This window comes from Marmota monax, unplaced genomic scaffold (genome assembly GCF_021218885.2).
Source record: "Marmota monax isolate L192 unplaced genomic scaffold, Marmota_monax_Labrador192_F-V1.1 WCK01_AAM20220418_F8-fsc00053, whole genome shotgun sequence".
Lineage (NCBI taxonomy): Eukaryota > Metazoa > Chordata > Mammalia > Rodentia > Sciuridae > Marmota > Marmota monax.
Genome location: NW_026693153.1, coordinates 12216078 through 12224881, shown reverse-complemented (window position 1 = coordinate 12224881; position 8804 = coordinate 12216078). Strand labels below are relative to the sequence as shown.

The window sequence follows — 8804 nt, the reverse complement described above, 5'->3', positions numbered from 1 at the left end:
TTACTTATGAATACACAGACATGCAGTAAAGCTCCATAAAACTGAATGATAAAACAGGAGTCTGAATGATAAATACCCCACTGCTAAGAGGCAGGAAAATAGACAGAGGCATGCACATGATAAGACAGAGGTTGGTCCAAGTCTTACTTAGCTTTTTTTTTTTTTTTCTTTCTTTCTTTCTTTCTTTCTTTCTTTCTTTCTTTCTTTCTTTCTTTCTTTCTTTCTTTCTTCTTTCTTTCTTTTTGTTTTTATTCAACTGCATATTGAAGTAGAAAATATTTAAAGAACAGTTCACTTTTCACAAATGTATACCCCATAGATTTTCATAAATTGAGCCTACACTTAAACATTTAGATCAAGAAACAATGTTAAGAGTATCTAGGGAATGTGCTACACATATAAAATGGAATAGTATTCAGCCACCAGGAGGAATGAAATTCTGTCCTTTGCAACAGTGTGGATGGACCTAGATGTCATTATGTTAAGTGAAGTATGTCAGGTACAGAAAGGCAAACACAGACAGACCTCACACCTATGTGGGATCTAAAATAATTGACGTATGGGAGTTGAGAGTAGGATAGTAACTACCAATCACTGGGAGGAAGAGAGGAGGAGAGGTTAGTCATGGGACACAGTGTTATTATTTGAGAGTAGTAGCAATTTCTGGTGTATATGGCACAGAAGTATCAATATAATTAATGATAGAGCTTTATATATCTTAGAGTACTTAGAAGAGTGTTATTTGAAAGTACTCACTACAAAGAAAGTATAAATGAATCAAAATATCACATTGTATTTCATAAATACGTATAAATATTATATACATAATACAAAATAAAATGACAAAAAGAGTAACCTCTAATTCATTTATTAACTCCTCCTCCTGTCAAGAGTAACTATTTATCCTGACTACTAGCAACCTAGATTAGTTTTTGTAATTTATGAAAACAAGACTACACAAGATGTATTATAGTGTCTTTTATTTTGCAAAATAGCTTTGTGATTTTTATTCATATTTTCAAGATGTAGTTTTGAAGGGTTAAGTATTCCCTTCATATAGTTTCATTTTGTAAATATGTCTCAATTCATTCAGCCTTCTTCTGGAAATAGATCTTTACATAACTACCAAATTGAGGCTTCTACAAATATTGCTAGAACAAATCACAAGAATACTTGTCTTTTGTTGAACATGTGTATGCATTTAGGTATTTTTCTAAGAGAACAACTGCTGGGTCATAGGGTCTGTTACACCCTTTCAACTTTAGTAGATCCTGCTAAAGAACTTTCCAAAATCATTGTAGTAGTTTTTACTATAATGTTCTACTATTATGTTCCATATCAGTGCCAGCATTTGTTATTTTCTATCTTAACTATTCTCATACTTATCTAATGAATCTTGCTTAATTGCCTATCTGACATAAGCTTTTTTTTTTTTTTAAGCACCTTCAGTTCCCAGACAGCTGCATTTCTCCTGACATATCCAGGCAGCCACTGTACCCTGGACTATTTCTCTGGTAGAGAGAAAAAGTACCCGCCGGAGGCTACAGTTGGGTGCTGAGTATACTTGCTATATTATTTTGAGAATTGTATGTGCACATCTTCTTCCTATTTTCTACTTGGTTTATGTTTGGGTTTTTTTTTATTGTTGTTGTTGTTGATTTTCTTTTCATATCTGGATATGAATCTTTTGTCACATATATGTATTAGAAACACTTCATTTTACTCTGAGTCATCTGTTTGCCCAATTAATGATACTTTTAGCAATTTAAAAAAAAAAAAAGCTTTAAAATACAGTTCAATTTAGAAAAATTTCTCTTATAATTATTGATCTCTCTTATTTTAAACTTAGTTCTCTCTTCTAAAGTCACATAATGAGTTGTTGATTTCTGTTATAACTACATCTATCTTTATGTGTGATGTGAAACAAGAATCAAGATACATTTACTCCCACGTGGTTATCCAACTGACCTACCACCATTATTAAAAACAACAACAATAATTAGCCAGTGCACAATATTTTTTTATTTTGAATGGTGAATTATAAGTACTAATTATGTTGTTAAAAATATTTAAAATCCAACTAAGTAAAAGTATACTAGAATGAAGTAATGAAAGAAAAAAATCTAAAGAAATGGGATAATGTTTAATATTGTTCTAATTATCTTACATATAAAAAATAACTGAAAATAATAATAATACAAAGAAAAATAAAGAGCATATGTGAGGCAAAATTACAAAAATTGGATTCTTATGATAGCAACTATTCAGTATACAGATCAGATCATATTGGTTATCCGAAAGTCTCCTGAATAGACAGAATTAATATAGGCAATTGTTTACACAATTGATGGAGAAGTCAAATAGAACAGAGGCTCTTAAAGGTTTCTATTAAACCCAGAATTGTTAACTAAAGAAAGCAGCTTCTACACTTAGGACTTCGGAACAAAGGAACTGGAGTTCAAACTCATTAGTGGGGTGTGACCTCATCCCCCCAGGAAACTTATGGGCCCTGAGAGACTGGTTCTAAGTGTGGCAAAGCAGCTGGATTCTGTGAGGAACTGCTAAAAGTCTGTGAAAGATACAATTGCTCCCATAAAGGAAAAAATACATAAAATTTCTACTCCGTTCCCTCTGTTCTCCAGTATGCCTCCAGTGTCCCTTATTGGTAGAATATGACAGAAGGTCAACTACCAAAAACAAACGTGTGTAGGTCTCAGTTTCAGCATGAGAAAGCAAAGTATCACGCAGATTGCAGCTGATAGACAATAGATTAATAACGACAGTATGACAAAACAAATTTGAATATTAAAATTGTTAAATTATTTCACATTTGGCTTTGTTGAAATTTAAATTAAACACTTGATGATGTATTCAGGCTCAAGTCAAAACAATGAAATTTAATTCAGAGTGCATTGTATTTGTTTATATGGCATTGAATATTATTACATATTTTCCAAGCTTACAATATTGAATAAAACATTGTTAATTTTTATTTTATTTTATGGATTCCTATAATACAAATTATTTAAGTCTGATGTACTGCCTTTGTTAATGTTTATAATCTACAATTTTTCTGTTTTGTAGATGTATTACTTTTCTTTATTACACAATTTCATTTTACACATATTTATGAGGACAGTGTTTAATTTGATATATGTAAAAAGTATAATGATAAAAATAATGGTTATAGAGTTTCTACAAGATACAGAATAAATTGTTGTATGGGATCACTGTGTACTATAGAGAATGCTAGAACTCATAGCACTTAACTGAATTTTGGTACCCACTATCAAACTCTTCTTACTCTCCTCTTTCAAATCATCTTTTTGGCTTCCACATACATATGAATGAGAACATAGGTCATTATTTTTGTTATGTAAATATTACTCTGCCTCCATATTCTTTTTCCAGTAATTGCTACCACTCAAACTTTGTGAAATGGTCACAAATATCGTCCCAATATATCAATATGATTTCAGCCACTTCCTTTAAAACTTACTATGCTTTTTTAAACTCATTCTTACATATGCTTGCTACTGTAAATAAAATACAAAACTTTTAGATAATTTGCATATCAAAAGTGCACATATTAACTCATTTAGAGAATGATGTGTGGACAAAAAAATTATCATTTGAATTGTAATATTTTTATGTGTTTAGCCCTAAAAAATGGTTAAAAGTTTATTTTCAAATGTGTTACAAGTTTATGGGGCTGTACATACCCATGTTGGAGGAATCTAAAACTATAAGAGAAACACATAATTTTTGCCCATATATACTTATTGGCGTTTTCTACTTCCCACCAGAAAAATGAGGTCATACAAGGGAAAAAAACACCTATAGTGCTAGGTGGTAGACATCATATGGCCAAAAACATATGATCAACTGAGTGTATTTTTTCTTCCACTTATTGATTTGCTGTGTCATAGAAATATACAGGCACAAATTAAGCTTTTAGAAGAGGGAAAGAAAAAAAAATAGAAGAGGATAACTTATAAAAGGTCTCATTTTCTAGATCTCCTATCCTAAACAAGTCTCAAAAGTGGTAACTTCCAAATAAATTACCATGGAATAAATTATTTTCTGATTGTAGTCTTAAGCATTTCAGATCTCATTAATGAAAGTAATAAAATGAGAAATGATCCAAACCATTGTAAAAAAAATAAAATTAAAACTGGCTAAACATACCAGCTTTTCTTTGTCTTTATTTTTATACAGATTGCACAATGCATTAAAAATCATTAAAAATGAAACATATTAAACTAACTGATGCTTTCTGATATACAAAGAAAGAAATAATATTTTGAAGCATACTTTTTTAAGCAGTTTAATTGTTGGATTTGTTTGATTACAAACTCACTGAATAATACTAATTGATAAAGTGTTAGTAAAGATTATAAAGTAGGATACAAACTCTAGTTGTACTTTAACAGAAAAAGCCTTTATTGATAAAACTAATAAGCCAGTAAATTAAGTTTCCTTTTCAGAGTTTTTTCTGTTCCTCTTGCTCACTATCGAAATGGCTGTTAACAGTCAAAGGTTGGCAGAAGTAGGAAGAAAGGAGATGAAATTACTGTGAAGTTAGATTGTACCTGCCAAGCAAGTTCCCATGGTAGCTGGCTTCTAGAAGAGAGTTCTCAGGCACAGAACACCACAAAGCGGCTGCCTTGACAACCTGTCCAATTTGGAAAAGAATAAAAAAACAGGTGAATCAATAAAAATTTCAGAAATAGATTGAAGGATTCTTGGGACAAGTCAACATATGAAGAAATAGAAGTGAACTTAATTTTATTATAAAAGTTTCTATTTCAATATGTTAAATTTGACATTTAGTAATGAAGACAGAATTGTAACAATGTAATGATAAAAAAATTCATGTATACACATATATGTAAGTTGGTACATTTACTTGTAACACTTGAAAATAAGGCATAAATTTAGGTGGATATGGATTCAAAAACCTCATTATAATCTTATTAATTCACTATTACCTCTATGTCAATATTATCAGACTCTTGAACTACTTGTAGTGAAAATCTGGATAGGGCATCTTGAATTCATTAACTACTTCCCTGTTGTCCTCCCATCCTTCTTTTTTTTTCATTAAGCATTAATACACTCGAAATATATTAACTATGTGTGAACTTTAATAGATTCAAGGGCAAAAAATTATATTAGAATTTTGGATCTGAAAAACAGCGAGCAACAAGAGTTAAGTAACTAAAGAAAAAAGAGAATACAAATACATCAATTAAAAATAAATGAGAAAATCTAGAAGAACTTAGATCAAGAGTTTGTAATTCCCCATATTTCTTAAGAACCCTAAATGTACCACAATGTAGTAATTTATTTGAATGATAAATATTTTGAATCATCAAATCCATTTCATCTGTACAGTAATAATAATACAGGTTAGCATTTTGTTATGGTTTGGTTATGTGATGTCCCCCAAAAGCTCACGTGTGAGACAATGCAAAAAGTTTCAGGAGAGAAATGATTGGATTGTGAGAGGCTTAACTCAATCAGTGAATTAATTCCTGATAGGAATAACTGAGTCTGAACTAGAGGCAGGTGGGTTGTGGCTGGAGGAAGTGGTTAATTGCGGGTGTGGCTATGAGGTATACATTTTGTGTCTGGAGGTGGAGTCACTCTATCTGCTTCTTGATCACCACAATGTGAGCTGCTTCCCTTTGCCACACTCTCAAGCCATGATGTTCTCCCTCACCTCAAGCCCCATGGAATGGAGCAGGCATTCTCTGGACCCAGACCTCTGAAACCATTATCCCTCAAATAAACTTTTCCTCCCCCATAGTTGTGCTGGTCAGATCTTCTAGTCACAACAGCAAAAAAGTGAACTAAATCACATTTTTTAAGCAGACCATAAGATGTCTGAATGTTTTGAACATTATTTGGCCCTCTTAGAAATTTTTTAGTATTAATAAAATGGAGATTTTGGTTTGAATAATCTTTAACCATAAATTTTTTTTGTCAAAGTATATTAATGCTTTTATTTATTTATAAGAAAACTAATATACATACAAGTTAAGTAAATTGCCTAAGATCATATTACTTGCAGGTGAAAAAGAAAGATTTTTCATCAAAAGTCATAGTTTGAAAGACAGAACCTAGATTAAGGCAGACACTGAGGTACAGTAAGTTCATTTAATTATCTAAAAGTTCAATGGAGGTGCTCACATATTATTGAAGATACATCTATCTATTAGTATTTTGGGTGCACACTCACACACTTAGACACAATCTGCTACATTGAGTCACTGTAAAGAGGAAAATTCATAAAAACACTTTATGATTATAGACACAATCTTAATTAGAGTTATAGGATTCATTTGAGATGTTTTCAGCCTATAATTACAGTCTATCAAAGCCTTCAAAATGATATATATTATCACTTCTGCTCTTGAATTTACTCATTGGTATATTCTTTCATCCAACATTTATTATTTAATTATCAAATAATTACAGGCACAAGATACTGTGCAAGGAACAGTTTTTATTTAAAATGAAATAATATCATGTCTCTACTCTCAAAGATTTTGGAGTCTATTTGAGGAAGACTAGCAGATACATTTACTTCAGTAAGGAATGTACTTCTATAATGCATGAGTCTCTGTAGGAGATTAAGGGCAATAAGGAAGGAAAAAGCTATCCAGTCAAGCCTGGAAACATGGGAGGAGGCAGAGACGACATTTCCCCCTGAAAATTATGATTCAATCTGAGGCATAAAGGATAAAAAGAGTTAGTCAGAAGAAATGTGGACAGAAAGATGAAATCACTTTCTAGGAAGAGGGTATATGAAGGTGTGGGTATAAGGAACATATTTAGCTTAGAGTAGAAGATGTGAAGAAGAGACTAGTAAAAAGTAAGGGTAGGGGTATAACAAGGTCCTTAAATATCATGTTAAGTTCCCTGTCCTTGCTTTTATATGGGAGAGAGAATATTTGTCCATATTAGTCAGAAGTGATACAAGCTCACTTGTAATAAAAAGATTTATTTTAAAAGCCAGATATAGAAGGGATTTGAGGAAGACAAATCTTCAAATAGATAAATCAGTTAGAGAATTTTTTAATAGAAGTCCAAGAAGAACAAATAGGAAAATAAACTAGGGTGGTGGTAGTGAAACTAGAAAATGAGAAATAAAGCAAAATAATTTTTAAAATGTATAGAATGTTGAGATCAGGCATGTGATTGAGGGAAGAAAGGTGATGTCAAGACTAATTTCAGGCAGATGTTTTTAATGCCTGGGGGAAGATAACACTGAGATACAAAATAAAACAGAACTAATGTAGAAAAGCGAATGTATTCACATTTGACACTTTGATTTTATTATACCCCTAGCAGAGAATGGTGGGAAAGTCCATCAGGTGGTTAAATAAATGTTTTTGAAATGCAGGTAAAAGAGCAAAGTTAGATATAATAAATTCAGATGATTTCGACCACAAAGTCTGTTTAATATGTGAACAGGGAAGAAAATTTCCAAAGCAAAGTATGACAAATGAGATCAGTAGGCCAAACAGAGAGGCCTGAGGAGTATAGAAACTGTGTCAGGATTCTGCATATTCCAAGATAAAATTGTGTGTTAAAAATAATAATTTGATGGTGATCTTGCAATAACTGAGATGAAGATAGATATTTCAGCTAGAAATTCTAGGTAGGTTATTGCATTGGGTTAATTTATGCCTTACTACAAAACTGAGAGAGAGAGAGAGAGAGAGAGAGAGAGAGAGAGAGAGAGAGAGAGAATTTCCTGCAAGATTTTAAAAGCCTTTAAACTATCTCTTACTACTCTTTTTATCTCCCACTACAATGCAGCCAACACACCCAAAAATAAATGTAGAAAATGTTAGGTGTCATGGCTACAAAAAGGATGAACAGAATCAATGTATTCTCATCCCCCAAAGTTACTTTTTCTTTGTCTCAATTCACTCCACATCACTTAATTTTCTCATTTTAACTCAATTACCATAATCCAAAATTCCTCTTTAATTTCCATTTTTTTCCAATGACTTGTTTTCATTTGTCATTGGCATTTATTTTTCAACTGACTCAAGTACAATGCTAAAACATATGATTCTGGAAATTCTCTTTTTGCTGCCCAGCACATCTTTCTTTTAGTTGCCTGTATTCTTCTAACCCAACTGTTTCAATATTTTTTTTTCTTCTAGAAAAAACTTGCTGTGAATTATTATGTGCCACACAACTTCTAAATCTCTTAACTATTCTTGTTTGTTATCTTTCTATAACAAATGTTTCATACAATTAACTTATAGAGAAAAGGTTTATTTTAATTCATGATGTTTAGAAGTTTAGTCCATGATTAGCTGACCCCAATGCTTTTGGTGAGGCAGCACCTCAGGGTGAGATTTCATGGTGGAGAATAATCTCCCACATCATGGCCAGGAGACAATGCTGGAGGTCTAGGGTCCCACAATCCTATTCACAGGCATTCCTGAAAAGACCTCAAGACCTTAAACTAGGCTCTACTTCTTAAAAGGTCCATCGTCTCCCAGTAGCATCATACTAGGGACTAAGCCTTCAATACATGGGCCTTTGGAGAATATTCATGATCTAAACTATAGCACTGCTTAATTTCATTTGATACTTTACAAATATATATACCTTGTAAAAGATAATGACCAAAACTAAATGCAATAGAAGTTGTCTAAATGACGTATAGTGAAAAATTCTTTCCCTCATTCTTGTCAGTATGTAGGTTTTACTGCTGTGCATACACTTTCAAGTGCTAATGTCTTTCCTTTCATACTTCCATCCACCACTGAGTATCA

The 8804-nt window shown here is 32.0% G+C and overlaps 1 non-coding gene across 1 annotated transcript; it reads right to left on the bottom strand.

The window, feature by feature from the left end:
* Positions 1–1442: 1442 nt before the first annotated feature.
* Positions 1443–1568, bottom strand: LOC124100089 (small nucleolar RNA SNORA77). The gene has a single exon (XR_006854153.1). It is a non-coding gene; the product is annotated as a small nucleolar RNA SNORA77 (small nucleolar RNA).
* Positions 1569–8804: the final 7236 nt, after the last annotated feature.